This window comes from Apteryx mantelli, chromosome 1 (assembly GCF_036417845.1).
Source record: "Apteryx mantelli isolate bAptMan1 chromosome 1, bAptMan1.hap1, whole genome shotgun sequence".
Taxonomy (NCBI): Eukaryota; Metazoa; Chordata; class Aves; order Apterygiformes; family Apterygidae; genus Apteryx; species Apteryx mantelli.
In genome coordinates this window covers 175880305-175896210 of record NC_089978.1, presented here as the reverse complement: position 1 = coordinate 175896210, position 15906 = coordinate 175880305, and positions in this window count along the sequence as shown.

The window sequence follows — 15906 nt, the reverse complement described above, 5'->3', positions numbered from 1 at the left end:
CACATATCTTGCATCCATACATAACTGTGTGTGAATGTAAACATATCTTTTATAATCTAATCTTTAATGTTTAGGATAAAGTTTACAAACCATTTCAGTCAAACCTGAAATGTCAAAACTAAAGGAAAAACAGAATAAAAATATTTTGCTCTTCCCTCTCATTTCCTTAAAGCCTCATGACTAGAGGTTATTGAACATTTGGTCTTGGCAGCTGTCATAATCCATGGGTTTATATTTACTCTTATGAAGAGTTCAAGCAAATGTGAATAGTGAACAAATGATCAAAAAAATGTATAATCTTTCCATGAGTGATTTAGAAGAGATACATTTGTCAGATAAAATGTTCCTAAAAATATTTCACTTGGCTCTAAGCAAACAGTAGACATAATGAAAAGTAGATTGTAGTTTTGCTTTTTGCTTTGATTTCCTGAGATATTATTAGAAATACAGTTAGAATTTTAGGTCTTTTTGAAAAGTACCTCTTGACATTTTGAGGATTTCATTTATCTTCTGAGGGGTTAGTAGGCTGGAAAGGAGAAATATTTAGATGTAATCAGACCAAGGCAGTTACAGTCCTTAAAGTGTGGTTTTGCCCTGTTAGCTGACTGCATTAAACCAGAAAAAAAAAAGAAAAGAAAAGAAAAAAAGAAAGAAAAGAAAGAAACGCATTGGGGATTTCATATTTATTGTCTCTCAATGATTTCCATATTACATCTGCTCAGTTTAAGTGTAAAAAGATGTGGTATTTTCCTCTAACTGTTCCTTTCTCAAACTCATCCTAGAATCTGAAAGTGAAGCTGGGTTTTCTCTGGCTCACACATCTCCTACAAAGACCCTGCAATCTGACTGTTGTTAGGAATTCGGTTGATGATCTGCCAGCTGGAACCGAGTCCACTTAATTCCCTGAGAGCTGTGCTGGTTCTGCAGTGCAACAAAAGTAACAAGTGATAGCAATTTGCTTTAGTGAAGAGGCTGTGTCTACAGTAGATAGAGAAGTAGTGTGTGTCTCAGATTGTTGCAGTTCTGCTGCTGCTGCTCTGGATTGCTCTGTCACCTTGGACAAATCTTTCCACCTGCCCTTGCTGTCATTCCTACACCTGTAAAATTAAATAGTTTGCCAATTAGATTATCAAAAATAGGACAGAGACTGCATAACGATTAGTTGGTGCAAAAGTAGTTAGAAATGTGCTGACTCTATGCAGCCCAGTCTTCTTTCAGAATTAAAAAAAAAAAAAAAAAAAAAAAGCCTACAAATGTTTAAGGATAAAATAAAGTCTAAGATATTTTCTTATGAATTACACACCAACTTTGACTGTGAAGAAAGGAACACCCAGACAGTTAATCATGCTGACAAGAAGTCAATCAATGCGAATAACAAAGCCAGGGACAGCTAATGCATGAAGACATTAACAATTATCTCCATTTTCAAAGGCACTGATGTAGCAGTTGCTAGAACAAACCACAATCATTGCAATTTTAAATCCTATAGAAAGTTATCTGATGATATCATAAAGGATTATAAAATTTCCTGATTAGAAATGATTTAAAAACAGACATAATTTTAAATGAGGAGAAAAAGGGGAAGATGTAGTTGGAAACAAAGGAACAAAGACAATGTCAATTGATATGCCATTCATACTTGGGACAGCAAGGCTTATATACATGTTGCATGCACTGTGCTAGTCTCTACCAAACCTTTTTCCCCCACCTCCCTGAGTAAGATCAGGCAAGAGATTTCACAGTTTCTTTGTACTGAGATGTTTTACTCATTTTTTTATCATGTGACTAAAAGACATTTAAGCTCTCTGTTTATAGCTTTAAATTAATAGATTTCTAATTCCCCTCATGACTTGAATTTCTTGTTGGTGTCCACTGTGGTTCCTGCTAAAACTCAAGAGGTAGACATTGAGATAGGACTTAGAAAACAGATGTAGAAGCCAAAGAAGCCAAAGAAGCTGTATCAGCACATGACATACATCTGTCAGATGAGAGAAGTCGTGATGAGTCACGTGATCAAAAACTATCAGCACCAGCTGGCTATTTACTAATGTTAGATTTTGATATAGAAAGCAAACTGGTGATTACAATGGACATTTTACCAGATTTCTTGATGCGAGTAACGTAAAACTCCAATTGGGAGCATCTATTCATGAACATCCATTGAAGGACAGAGTGCACATTTGAGGACTAAACTTCTAAGGGGATGATATAGTGTAGTACCTTTTCTGAGACATTGCTTAAAATACTCAGGAAGGAAGTTTATGAAGATGGACCTTTGTTGGGGTTGTTTCTAGCATGAGAAAAGAGCAGTCCCTTCACTTCCATTAGAGAAAGGGCAAGAATTAAGGCAAGCTTTCAAGTAAGTTGTGAAAGACGAAGAAGTCACTCTCTGAAAGCAAATGCCTCTCACTACTCTGGCATATAATTTGGCTGATGTGGAGAAAAATTTTTTCTCATTTCAGAGCTAGACCACTTCATCAGCAGTGAAAAAGCAGGGAGCAGGTACCAGGTAGACTCAAGGAAGCAGGAAGTACATATCCTATAGACACAACAAATCAGCAACCTAACATTTGTCACTGGCTGATCCAGCCTCATCGCTGACAGTTACTCTTTAATCAGTCATCATTTATAAAGGGCAAAAATTTTCCTCTGCGTGAAAAAAGACTTAATAATTGAAAACAAAAGAGAACAAAGAACAGCAAGAGTTTTGGTTAGTTCCATTGTTATTTTTTGATGGAGAGGGTCCAAACAACTTTAATGGTGTCCTTTTTTGCAGCCATTAATTCTCTTCCTTTGCTCCTAGCTGTTCTGCAGTACCAGTTTTCTCTTTACTTTTGTTTTTACCACCCTGCTGAGCTTTTATAAGTTTCCAATACTTCTATCAGGGATTACACTTAGTCCCTACTTGCCAATTTGTTATGTTGTTGAAGACTTTATTGTAGAAAAAAGGAATCAGTATGAAGATTTTACTTACTTACTTTTAAAATAAGGATCTATCGAAAATGACTGGCTAGAGAATACAACCAAATTCTGACCTCAGGAATCCTCTCTCACAGAATTATTTCACACAGTCACAAAACTTTACAAACAGTCGTGTTAGTAATAATGTAACACTTTCTTTAGTAGTCTTAGTCATGGACTAATTTCTATTTCCTACCAGCTCATCAGAAGGGGTTTCTTCAGAGATCCTAGAAAATGAAAGTCCATTTGAAAAATTCCTTGTAAAAAGATTGAGAGGATTCTAGTTTACTCAGACTCACTGTCAATGTCTGGTAAAAAAGGGTAAAAAAGATAGATATTAATTTTTTAGATGCCATTATGTCACACAGTGGTTGCAAAGTGGTTGCATAACATTAAACAGCACATATTACTATGAAAGCAATAGATATATTGTCACTAGGTTCTTCCAATACCGTTCTTGCTCTCCTGTTCCTACCATCATCCCAGTGTTTCTCATGTATGACACATGGAGGAAAAAAATTTAAAGAACTGGAGTGCTTAAACATGGAAGGAATTGTCTGCTGCTGTTCAAAATTGAACCAAACATGTCTTTACTCTAGAGAAGCAGATATGTAGGCATCTGCGTACAGGCCTGTGGATTGGAAAGGCTGGCATTTCTACAGAAGCAAATGTATTGGACAGAAATTTAAGCTAGGCTTGTGAGTGAGGAAAGTAGGAAAAGTTCACAATTCTTTGTAAAGTATAACTACACTGCAAAAAGAAACACGGATCAGTCGTCACTGAGCTAGCAGAGATATGGCTGGCAAGTCTGTACGGCACAGTGCAGCTTCTTGGGGGACTCAGCTCAGGCCTGGAAACAATACAATTTCATTTGAAGAAAATGTATCTGAGCCAAAAAAAGTGCTTTTGAGGGGCAGCTATACTGCTCTGGACCTCATCTAACTCATTCCAGTGACAGGAAAAGTACATGCATACTTATTTCTGCATTTCCTTGATTAGTCCAGGCAGAACCATCTCAGACCAGCATGCACCTGCCAATGTAGGCATTACCTTAGAAAAAAGTTGCCAAGATTTTTGCAATCTATGCAGCTGCGTGAAATAGTTGGCAGTTTGCACTGGAAAGGTTGCACCCCCTGATTAAGGCTTATATTCTATTATATTGCTGTGGCATGCCGTGGAAATGAATGTCTCTGCTCCAGGATCATAGCAGGCTGTAGCAGAACGCAAATTCTCTTCTCAGGCCAAGAGCAGGAAGCAGCAACCAGGAATAGTTCCATGCCTTTTAGTCTAGTTCCACGAGGCTCAACTCTAAAAACAAAAATCATCAGACATGAAAATGCTCATAACAACAAAACATGAGGAAAAGGATCTATTAAAAAACATAACTGAGGATTTAGAATGCGTATTTCAATAGGTCTCCACTATAAGTTTTAAGGAGTAATTAAATTGCACTTGTTCAGTCAGGTTTAATTCACAGGATGACTAATAGCAGTTATCTGCTATTAGCATAGCAGTTTAAATAACTGAAACTATAGCAGATATTCTATTGTCCTGCTTTACTGTAAGCAATATGATTTACAAAAGATTTATACTGAGAAATTAGCAATGTTATTATAAGTCTAAACACTGCATTATTTTTTTTAAATAAAGTAGACTCCTTATAAGTACTTTCAGCCTTTTGTCATTATTTCCAGCATGTCAGAGACTCAGAGACAGAAATACACTCTGGCCAATCAAGCACAAACATGGCATTTGTTCTCTAGTTAAATACAATCTCTGTTTGGCTGCCTCCCTGTTACTTCTGAGATATAAATCCTCCTGAGGCCTGAGTCAGATGAAGTAATGTTCTAATAAGTCAATCTAATGGGATGCCTGTCCTGATTATCCCGATTCTTCTTCAGTGCAAGCTGCTGATATATGCAAGTAATAATATACCGGTGGGGAGTATTGAAGAAAATCTGACTCTTATATAATTAGACATTTGTTATGAAGAACTACAGAATTATATAACCATCTTAGTAACCGTGCTTTCCTCTTTGTGCTACTGATGCATGGATAATTTGTTATCCATTGTACTCATCTGATTTATCCCTTTGCTTTACTGATTGTATATAAATCCATCAGTAATCAAAGCCTATAGAATTCAAACAACTATGACAAGATTTGAGAGTATTTGAGCAATTCTTTCTAGTGTAGATATAACTTGTAATGGGAAAAAATGGGATTTCCTGGTACTATTTTTTTCTAGCTTCTCAGATGAAAAAAGCTATACTAGTCAAAACCATTCCTGTGATATAAATATTCTGATAAGCATGCTCCTATAAAATCATTTTGTAAGACTCAGAAGAACCAATACTGCCACACCAGTGTTTCTAGTTTAAACTTAGCCAGTCACAATCACTATGGTTCTTCCAGATAAATACATTTTTCAGGGGAATATGGAGCACCTAGCTTGAGGATTCCCAATAGCAAAAGTATCAGAACTCCTAAATAATTAAGAACTCCTAAATGATTAAGGAAAAACACTGAAAAAAATGTTTGGAGTTAGAAGCAGTCAAATCCCATGCTAGGCAAGTCTGAGAAACTAAAACCTTGAAAGAAACAGAGAATAAAAAATGTTGCCCTGAAAAAGTGAGATGTTTCACAAGAGAGGTGTTTATCTCAGTAGATGATGAGGAATAGGTGACAAACATATGTCTAAAAGAAAATCCCATTTAGAGCCCATGTATCAGCAGAAAGATGTGTTCAAACAGCTGCCAGAGTTTTGAATCACAAGAGAAATGTATCTCAACAGGAGAAATTTAGCATACCTACCTCCCAGTGGTTCCTAAATCATGAAACACACTGTTTGCGCATTCAGTAAAATGTTTCCACTGTTGTAAAGGCCATCACAGCACTATTAAAATCATTCTGATTGAAGCTAACCACCAGCTGGTTCTCCTAGATGACAACCTCTGATGCAGGTATGAGGGCACCAGTGACTATTTAGGGTAATGAAGAAATCTATACTTAGGCACATTTGGCCACTGAGAACATAATGAGTTACAATAATAGAAAACTTTCAAAATATGGAGATTCTTTCCCCTCCCCCACACATTGCATTTTGTTTTCAGTAGTCCAAATATTTATGTTGCTGTGCATTAGTTGGATCCTTCTCTGGATCAGGGTACCTAAATGGCTTGTAGCTTTTAAGCACAAGCAATCTCACTGCATTCTGCTCTTCTGTTTAGGGCAAACAAAATAATCACTGATATGTCTTGAAAACAGATCACTGTAAAATGACCACAGGTCATGACAGGGAGAGCAAGTTGGATTTCATGAAATATTGACCAACACTGCTTTTTCATTGGTGCTAGCAGCTGTTTATCATTCCTCATGGAAGATCTCAAATCAATGGAGATTTTTATGAAATGTCCAGACATGTCAAACAAATAAATGCATACAGAATGATAACAGCTATGATAACACTAATAATTCTTTTGTAAAAGGCTGTGCAACAAACTCCCTTTAGAAATTATCAGATCCATTATGACACCTGATAGAAAAAACACAGGAGAACTGTCAGTTTTACTAATTTTTTTCCTTCTTTGTAGATACCATGTCAGATTCCAGCTGTGGTGAATCGCTACAAAATACCTCAAGTAACAAAAAGGATGCAGAGACAATATGAGGAAGAAAATCTACTTTGCAGTATCCTTTAGCTTTCAAGAAAACAAAGATAGAGAGTGGATGGAGGAAAAGGAAAAAAAAAAAAGATTATTTTGGTAGTTTCTGCCTGATCACATGGAATAGCACAGAACAGATTAAAGTCATACAAATTAAGAATTTCCATTTGGGAACTTGTAGATTAGTCACCTCTATTTGTCTATGCCAAAAATGTATCTGTGTGCTCATGTAAGCAAGTCAAATGGACAGCTAACATCTACTTGTCTGTGTGTTGATGTAGGTTGTTCAATCTGAAGCTATAAATACTTATTTGTGCACATTTACTTTGTAAAAATGGGTTATAACCTTTTCCTGTTTACTTTAATTCAGTGTTTTTGTAATGTAGCACAGAACATCAATTTCACCAACTCTCTACAGAACCAAAACCTGACTACTGAAAATCAGTGAGAAACTTCAAGAAGATTAGGAATTTTTCCCAGTGCCAAAAAATACATGGCAAATTACTCTCCTTTATGAATTAGTAAATGTATGAACAATCAATAAAATTATGTTGAATGTTTCAGAATTGCTGTTAATTTATTATGACAATTGTAGTTTAGATTTCTGACTAACATAACCTAGAATGCACTTTGTTACTATAAAAAAAATGGAGGATATTTTATGAAAGAATCTGACTGGGATCCGTATAAACTGTAGCACACTATCACTTTACCTTTGTTTTGTGATATCTGGGAAAATCATCAGTCACAAAAGAAAAGAACATGCTATTTCTAACGCTAATTATAGAGGAAGAAATTTTAAAAAGCAATTGCACTACATATTTTTAATGTGAGAGAGCAAAATAGCACTCAATTGCAAGGATTCATTTCAAGACAGGCGAACCCCTCATTGTTCTCTAGTTCATGTCATAGTAAAAGGTGGGAATTCTTACAGAGACACTTACTTTAATCCTGGCTGAGTCATGTAGGTGTCAAATGATATGTGACTAACGCAATTAATTAACAAAGACTCTAGCAGCAATTTTCATATGTGTACACGTGTGTGTCTACATAAGGAATGCAAATTTATTTCCAACGGAGCTAAGCTCACAGAGTTGTTGTCCCCCAGCACTGAAACAGAAAATAGCAATAGCAATAGCAATTCTGGGCCAACAATTTTCCTATAGTATGCTTGCTTTATGAAATAACTTTTTATGTACCTTTCATACCGATCAAGTAACGATGGCTGTAGAAAGCAATCATCTGAAAAGCACGAGAGGAGCGTGCCAGGAAGCGGCACCAGCAGGCCGCTCCGTAAGGGCAGGGGAGCCAAGAGGGGCAGCAGGACAAGGGGCCCATGCCCTGTCCCCAAACAAGCAGCGCAGAGCAGCTCTGGTGGCAATCACCACGGTCAAGCACAGCCCTGCAGGTCTGTAGCAATCAGGTTGGTCCCAGGTGAGGCTGGGAAGGCTGCACCGTATCAGGGCAGGCTTTGAACAGGGGCAGCCAAATCCCTAGGAGGGCTGTTACAGGGCTGCAAAGGACAAGTACAGAGAAAGAGGGCTGCCAACTCAATGATCCTGCTGGTGCACTCGGGGCCCTGGCAAAGAGCACAGGCTGGAAAGTAAAAGCAAGAAAATTGTTTCAGCTTTCACTGAGATTTCCTAGCAACAGTCCAAACTGGTGACTGTAATCAGACTAGTTCAGATGTAGGATATTTATTAAAACCAGTGCGTGACTTTTCCTTGAGTCCAGGAAGTTTTGAATAGGAGCAGGTTTGACTTTTGGGGAAAAAAGTCCTGCAGACTTTCTAGCTAAATATTCCCTCCGTGTCAATTCCATGATGTGCTAGTGTTGTGCCATATGAGAACTATACTTTTGCCACCTTCTGCCACTTGTCTGTAAGGACTAGGTTTCCTGAGTGAACTATATCTGATACCGCGCACTGCAGTTGCTGCTTGTGCTGAACCACTGCAGACAGTCACAGGAATCTCTGGCCTTGGTCCCTTAGCAAAAACATCTGTTATCAGTAAAAGCCACCATACAGAGGAGACTGGTAATATAGGGAATTTAAACTTCCATGAGGAACCACAGCAAAATTTCCTAATCAAGTTTTTGTCCTAGAAGTAGGGTCTTGTTGTTGCTGCTGTTGTTTTTAATTAAAAAAGGCATTTTTATTATACAGGTGTTTGATTTTTTTTTTTTTTAAACAGGTCATCATTTCCCTCACAGAACTTCTTTCTTCTTCTCCCTCCGTTACATAAACACAACAAATGCACGCTGCATTTAGTTAAAAGACCACTTTCCAACAGAGAACATTTTATTAGACAATTTATCAAGCCAGGGACCTGTCAAACTTTGTCCTTTCAACCGTACTGTCTCTTTAGGACAATCTTTAAAAACAGAAAGAAAAACAAAACAAGCAGCTGTTTTGGGGGCTAGAAGGGTGAGGAAAAGATCATAGCTGTGCTGCATCCTTCAGTGTGGCTGTACAGGTATGTAAATGCAATCAGACCCACATATACTGGGTGAAACAGCGGTTCTTTATTACTAAGTATTTTCATCCCTGTATTTTATGGAATCATATTCTAACTGGTCTTGTCATTAAATAACAGCTAAATCTCAGGCCTAAGTTTGATTTAGTCTCTCATACAGGGCTAATTTTCTAGTAATTAAAGTTCCACACTACACTACTTCCATGTATTCTTGTTAGTTGCTTAAATTTTGTGTTAAATGTGTTTAGAATTCAGATAATAAAGTGGAATAAATCCAGATATCAGTGTGCTGAATGAGAGTTATAAGACTTACCAAGATAATAACTGAGTACTGTAGGCAATACACAGTTTAATTTCTGATTTATTTAAGTCTATCTGAACTTAACAGCTCAACTATTGTGAAAATTTGGGGTTAAATACAGAAGGAAGAGAACATTAAGTGATTTCATTTTCAAGGTAGTTCTAAACTCTCCTTTGGAATAGGATACAAACACTGAAGGAATTAAAGTATTTGTATTTTGCACTTTTTTTCAAATGAGGTCAGAGTTATGACTTACGTGATCTTTGGTTAATATTAACCAACCCTTCCCTTAAAACACTGTTTTAATTTTGCTGAACTTGAACCACTCAAGCTGATATTTTCCATGCTGAATGACTGTGCCTCAGGCTGAAATGTCTTAGAAAACTTCACTTCAGATAGTTCAAATGTTTCTGAGAATGAGATCAGAGAAAAAAAAATTATTGTTTTGCCCTTATTGAAAAAGTCAATCCAATTGTTTTGTGAAGATGTTGTACCATATCTTTGTTTCGGGGCATGAACTGGAACTCCAGTCATAATATACCCTCTCTTAAGGAAAATAAACTCAGATTTGGATCAATTTTATATCTCTGAACACTGCAGTTTTCTCACATTTTCGATATAGATTGGTAGAATTTGGCAGCTGAATCCTCAAAAGGCAGCATTTACATTTTTCTGAAAGTCCATTTCAGGGCAGCAAGTACCAAACAGAAATGTACATAAAACTCTTCCTCCTATTTTCAAGAAGCCATTAGGGCTTCAGACACAGAAACTGTGAGTTCTGATTATGGAAGACTGTGCTATAATACAGAGGAATATGGTTTAAATTAGATCCCTTAAGGTTGCACAGGTAAGTGCAATTTTGGCATTAACTGTCTTAAGAGTTAATGATTATTCAATGTTAATTTTTCTTCTTTAGAGTCTTTGTTTACTTGGCTGTGTTCATTCTGATGCAGTAATATATGGAGCAGCATGTCAGGCACACACATACACATATCTGTACATGAAAATTTCAAGTGTTAATCTAAAGGACACAATATAAAACAGTAAAACCTTATGTCCCTGTTGTGTGACTCAGCCAAGGAGAAAAAATCAACTGCTGTCTAAATCCGTGCAGACAAAAGAATAAGATGAAAAGAAACTCAGAGGAACAAAGAAGATTTAAATTCAATTCTGTAGTCATTCCTGCCAGTGTAAGTTCACTAGCAGAAGTCTAAAAGCTACAAAGGGGTTTTCATTTTTGCACAACCAGAATGATATCGGTCATATAACTTTGATCCACAGTTCCATTGTTCTGTTGACTACAGTTACGGCAAGAGATCATGGAACTGAATTAAATTTTAGTCTCTTAGTTAAAAAGAAGCATTCCAACAGGATGGTGTGCAAATTATGCTCTACACTAGAAGGAGCAGCTCATTCCCCTCAAATTTTCCTATGTTGCCCAAACCTTTGTTTGGATTTGAAAATATTTACCTTTTTCATCTGTTTACTGCTTTAAGCCTCTACTTTTCTCTCTTTGCACTCTAACCTAGCTATTAGATAGAGACAATTTTATAAAATAATACAGTTTTTTTTCATATTTTTCTGAATGAAACCTTTAAAGATTTTGATATGTCTCCAACTCGCTACATATTGAATTTCTTCCATTCTTTTTCACTTAAGACTGTCCTATGATCAGTTTATCACTGTGATCATTTTTTTTCTCTCCCTCTAGTTATTTAGCTAGAAAAAATAATTCTTCTTTCTTAAAATCTCTCTTTATTTTAACAGTGAGATCTTAATCTCACTGTTCCATTTCTAAAAAGGACCACAGTAAAATCAAGGCATGAAGGATGCTTGAAATTTCATTAAATATAGCATTATTCCAACAGTCCATTTACAAGAAAAATTGTGATTAATGTTGCTTAATTTCCTCTATATTTTCTCATTTTTCTTTCTTTTGTTTTATTTTTGGAACATAAATCTTGGATCTGAACATCTGCACAGAATACACAATTAATAGGACACATGATTCTTGTCACTGCAGGGCCTGTGTCTATTTAAGATTTTCAACATATGTCTGGCCAGTGAGATATTAGTTGGAAAAGCTTATTATGTGTGATCTAATTTTCCATATGTCCTGCCCAAAGCATTACAGAGGTTTGACATTCAAATGTATGGTTTCTAATGAAGCGGTCTTCTTTTGAACTTTCATCAGGAGGTTTTATGAGAATGAGAAATTAAAGAGATAATTATCCAGCACTTTTAAATGTTCCTTCACTTTCGTTGTCCAGTAAATGTGCAAGAATGTGGGACTGTGAGCAGGAAAATTAAATGGCATTTGATGTTTCAAACAGAAGGGTTATTGGGAACTACAGAAGTATCTGTTCTTTCACCTTCACCTCTAAGAGCCCCTCCTAAGAACAAAAAGGTTCTTGTTGTGCATCAGACGTATCTTGGCCCTGGTGAGATTGGATAATGGCTAGATAATTTGTTGTGTTACATTTGTAGCGGTGCTGGAGCCGTACAAGAAATTACTGTGGGCAAGATTACCTTGGCTATATCTTTTGCTGAAAAACATTCTATCTGCCATAGCTATGCCAGCAATATCCATGATGTGGACTCAACTATGCCAACAAAAAAGCACTTTTATTAGATTAACTTGTGTTGTTCATGATGACAACAAAGAGAGGTTGAAAGAAAAATTCCTTTAACTTCTGATGTTTTTCATCTATGGTGGTAGACACCACTACAACAGCAGTTTCTGCAGCGTAGATAGTCCCTAAAGAAGTCTTATGTAGCCGCATGCATAGACACATTAATTGCATTAATTAAATCACTGATGTTAATATGATAGGCCTTGAGCCGCAGACCAAGTTCTAGGACGAACAGTTTGAAATACATGGCATTAAGACTGCTAGTCAGGCAGTCAGACAGCTCTCTCGTGTGAATATAATCTACTTTATTTACAAAGACATCAGCTGACAAGAGAAAAGGAACTTAGGCACTCTCTATATTACCTGTACTATCTGTGGGCAGCAGCCTAAGCAAGTGCAATAGGGTGACAATTGAGGGCTGTCTTGGGGTTTCAGCAAAATACCACCTCTCACACCTGGTCTTTTGTCACTCACTTATTCCACATAACTTATATCCATTCAGATAATCATTATTTAATTTACTACATATAAATTAACTTCTCATTATAAATAGTTACATCAGGGACAGGGATCATCTGATCAAACATAGACACCTACAGTATAAAACTTTTAGGGCACAATTCGTTTGATGAGCTTTGGATATCAAGTTCTGGAGATGAACAGACCACTCAAAGTGCCTGTTTCACTTCATTGACTACAATGCAAGTCTTGGGTATTCAGTCTTCATGTAGATCATTTACACTGCAGACAAGCACTGGGATTTATCTGATTTATTGTGGGTGTCTCATGTGGAGATTTCTACACCTGAAATCGGCCTTCTAGACATTTTTTAAAATCTATGGAGATGTCATCTGTGTACTCAACTGAATCTACAGTGCGATGAATTTCATTCTAAAGTAGATAACTACATTTAATCAAACTTAGCCTTAAACTAAAATGCAGTTATTTAAAACTAGATGAGATAAATCCTATCAAGGGCATTTCAGAAAATTTTATATGTTCTAGATTGCCTTTTCATCCTTTTCCTTCCCTACATATATAATTTTTTAATGGGATGTCTCTTTATATTAAACACAAATACTTGAAGTGTAGGGAGAGGAAAAAACGCCACAAAGCTTGATATTTCCAAAGTTGTACTTTTCCAGAATGTCTGACAATGATTCTATCTAGTGCTTGTAATGGACTACTTAACAATAAAAATCCATTAGAAAAATCCTGGGCTCTAGGAAGTGAAGCAAATGAGTTGGATGCCATACCTTTAAATACACACACACACACACACACACAGAAAGAAATGAAAAAATGTGTGCATATTGGCTGATTTTCATTGAAACTAGTATACAATATTTTGTAATCTTTAATATAGAATATTTTGGAGGTGAATTTACTGTAGGTAATTTTGGTTAGTAGTAAGACAATACCAAAATAATGTGTAGTTTATGTAATAGTGACAATAACATTTGCACGGTAATGTGATATGCTCTATAGGTGGTATGGTAATACCTTAAAGATGTATAACAGACAATAGTAAATACCCAGACAGCACAGGACCTCCAGGTCCTCTCTGTCATACATTGGCATCAGCAGCTGCTGGAAAATTTTGCTAGACAAGCTCTCTGCTGGATCACTGTTTCCATTATGTTTCCATTGTGTTTCCATTGGCACTGCTATGAACTCTGCCCTTGTACCCATTTCTCTGAAAACTACAGATACATAAATTTCTCTGAAGACAGAAGCCATACAGGAAAAGGGACTTAGAATTTCATTTGAATACAAAGTTTTAGGACTTGATTTTGAAACTCAGTGACATAATGGTGTGAGGGCAGATGGATGTTATAGTGCATCCAAAATATTCAGATTATTGTCAATGAGTAAATGATAACTTCTAAGAAATTCTATAAAAACATACAAGCAGACCTCAATGAAATGATCAATCTAGAAATGGTAAACTTCAAGAGGCTCAAGTGCTTTTCCAGCTATACAGAACATTACATCAGGACATGGAGTTCTCTGTCTCCATATATTTGAAAGATGTAGTTATCTAAGAAACATTTCCTCGTTTCTATAACTAGCAGTTACTCTCATGAAGGGAACAGGTGTCCAGTTAACACAATCTTCCTGCAAAACTTTTCAAATCATACAAGAACTTCATTTTGTGCGTTAATTAATAAATATTCCTGCCCTTCACTTTGAATTCACAAAATTGCTTTGTTGAGATACATTTGTATGTGCTGCAAAGGAAAAGAGTGAAAGACTGGAGAATAGATTAATTTATTTTTTCCATTTAAAAAGGGGTGTTTTCTTAGGACTAGAATCAAAAGAAAGTGAGATCGTTTGACAAATACTCTTCTGCTAACCTACATGTATGGAAATATTTATATATCAGCTTAGCAATAATCATCTTGTGACAGTAGACACAAATGACATTTTAAGGAAGTTATAGCATAAAACCCACTAAGACTTTTAAAATGTAATGATTGCTACTGGAATAAAGTGAAGCATTACAAAGCTGAAAGTATTGGGAGACTGTTTATAAGCCTCATAACGTTTTTGTTAGGTAAGGAGGCCAAACTTGGTCACCTGAAGAAGCAAGGCTGCTGCAGGTCCACGTCCCTGGATCCAAACAGTAGCAAAGCTGAGCATGCATTCCCAGTATGCATCTATACCAACACACATATATAACATATATTTACATACATATACATGTCTGACCACACGGATCAACATGGACAGACACTCTCAGCACACACACAAACACGAACAGCACCAATGGCCTCATCTTCTTCCCCTCTGGCTGATCAGGAGGAAGGTCCGTCAGTGGGACATAAATACATATAGTCTTGCACAATGTGGGTCCCTCCAGCAGCTGGACTCAGACACTCTGTCAGCCCAGTAGCTGGCCCTGGATCCCCAGTCTCCCCAGCTGCTGGCACCTGGACGTACAAGCCCCCAAGGCCACAGCCCCACTCCAGTTGCTGATACAGACCCCCTCGCACATGCGCACGCGCGCACACACACACACACACACACACACACACTGTGGATGGACCTCTCCAGCAGCTGGCTCTGGACTTGCAGTCCATCCAGTAGCTGGTCCTGGATCCCCGCTCTTCCAGGTGCCTCACTCCCTAGAGATACGCGCACAGATGTGTCTCAGTCAACCCCCAGACCCCACGGTCTCTCCAGCAGTCAACTGGGACTCCCCAGTCCCTCTGGGCAGTTCTCCTGTGGTCTTGTCCTTGGAGACGCTCAGACACCATTGGCTCCCAGGTCACCTCACCTACTCGCTGGTGCATCTGCCTTAATGTCTTCTAGCAATCGCAGCCTCCCTCGCAGACCCTCACTCGCTCCAGCTGTGGCACCACCTCTTTTACCACCTAACCTAACAGCTTTCTCTTCACGGATGATTGGGCAGAATCAAGAAATAGATGAATTAATTATCTTAAACATTATTCCAGTTTGAGCTGGCTGACAATTTTTATCAGAAAATACATATTCAAAATCTGGATTTTTGTGTGATTTTTTTGAGGGAGGGGGCATTTTCAATGAATATTCATGGAAAATAAGACAGATCCACCACTAACGTATCTGATGTAATTTGTATTCTAATATTCTTTTTGTAACTTAGAAGGTATATAGTATTTAACTCTGGCCTGCCCAACACATACATGAATGGTCAAATCATTTGTCTGCTTTTGTGTGTTGTTATTCCCCACTGAAAATTCATTCTTGATTATCATATCAGTGATAGTGATATTATTACCAAAAGGGTATGGCAATCATTGCGGGCATTTCTGAACCCACTACAAATTTACCTTAAACAACTAGGATGGACCTATAACAGTTATAGGGCAGAATCTTTTACTTTAGTT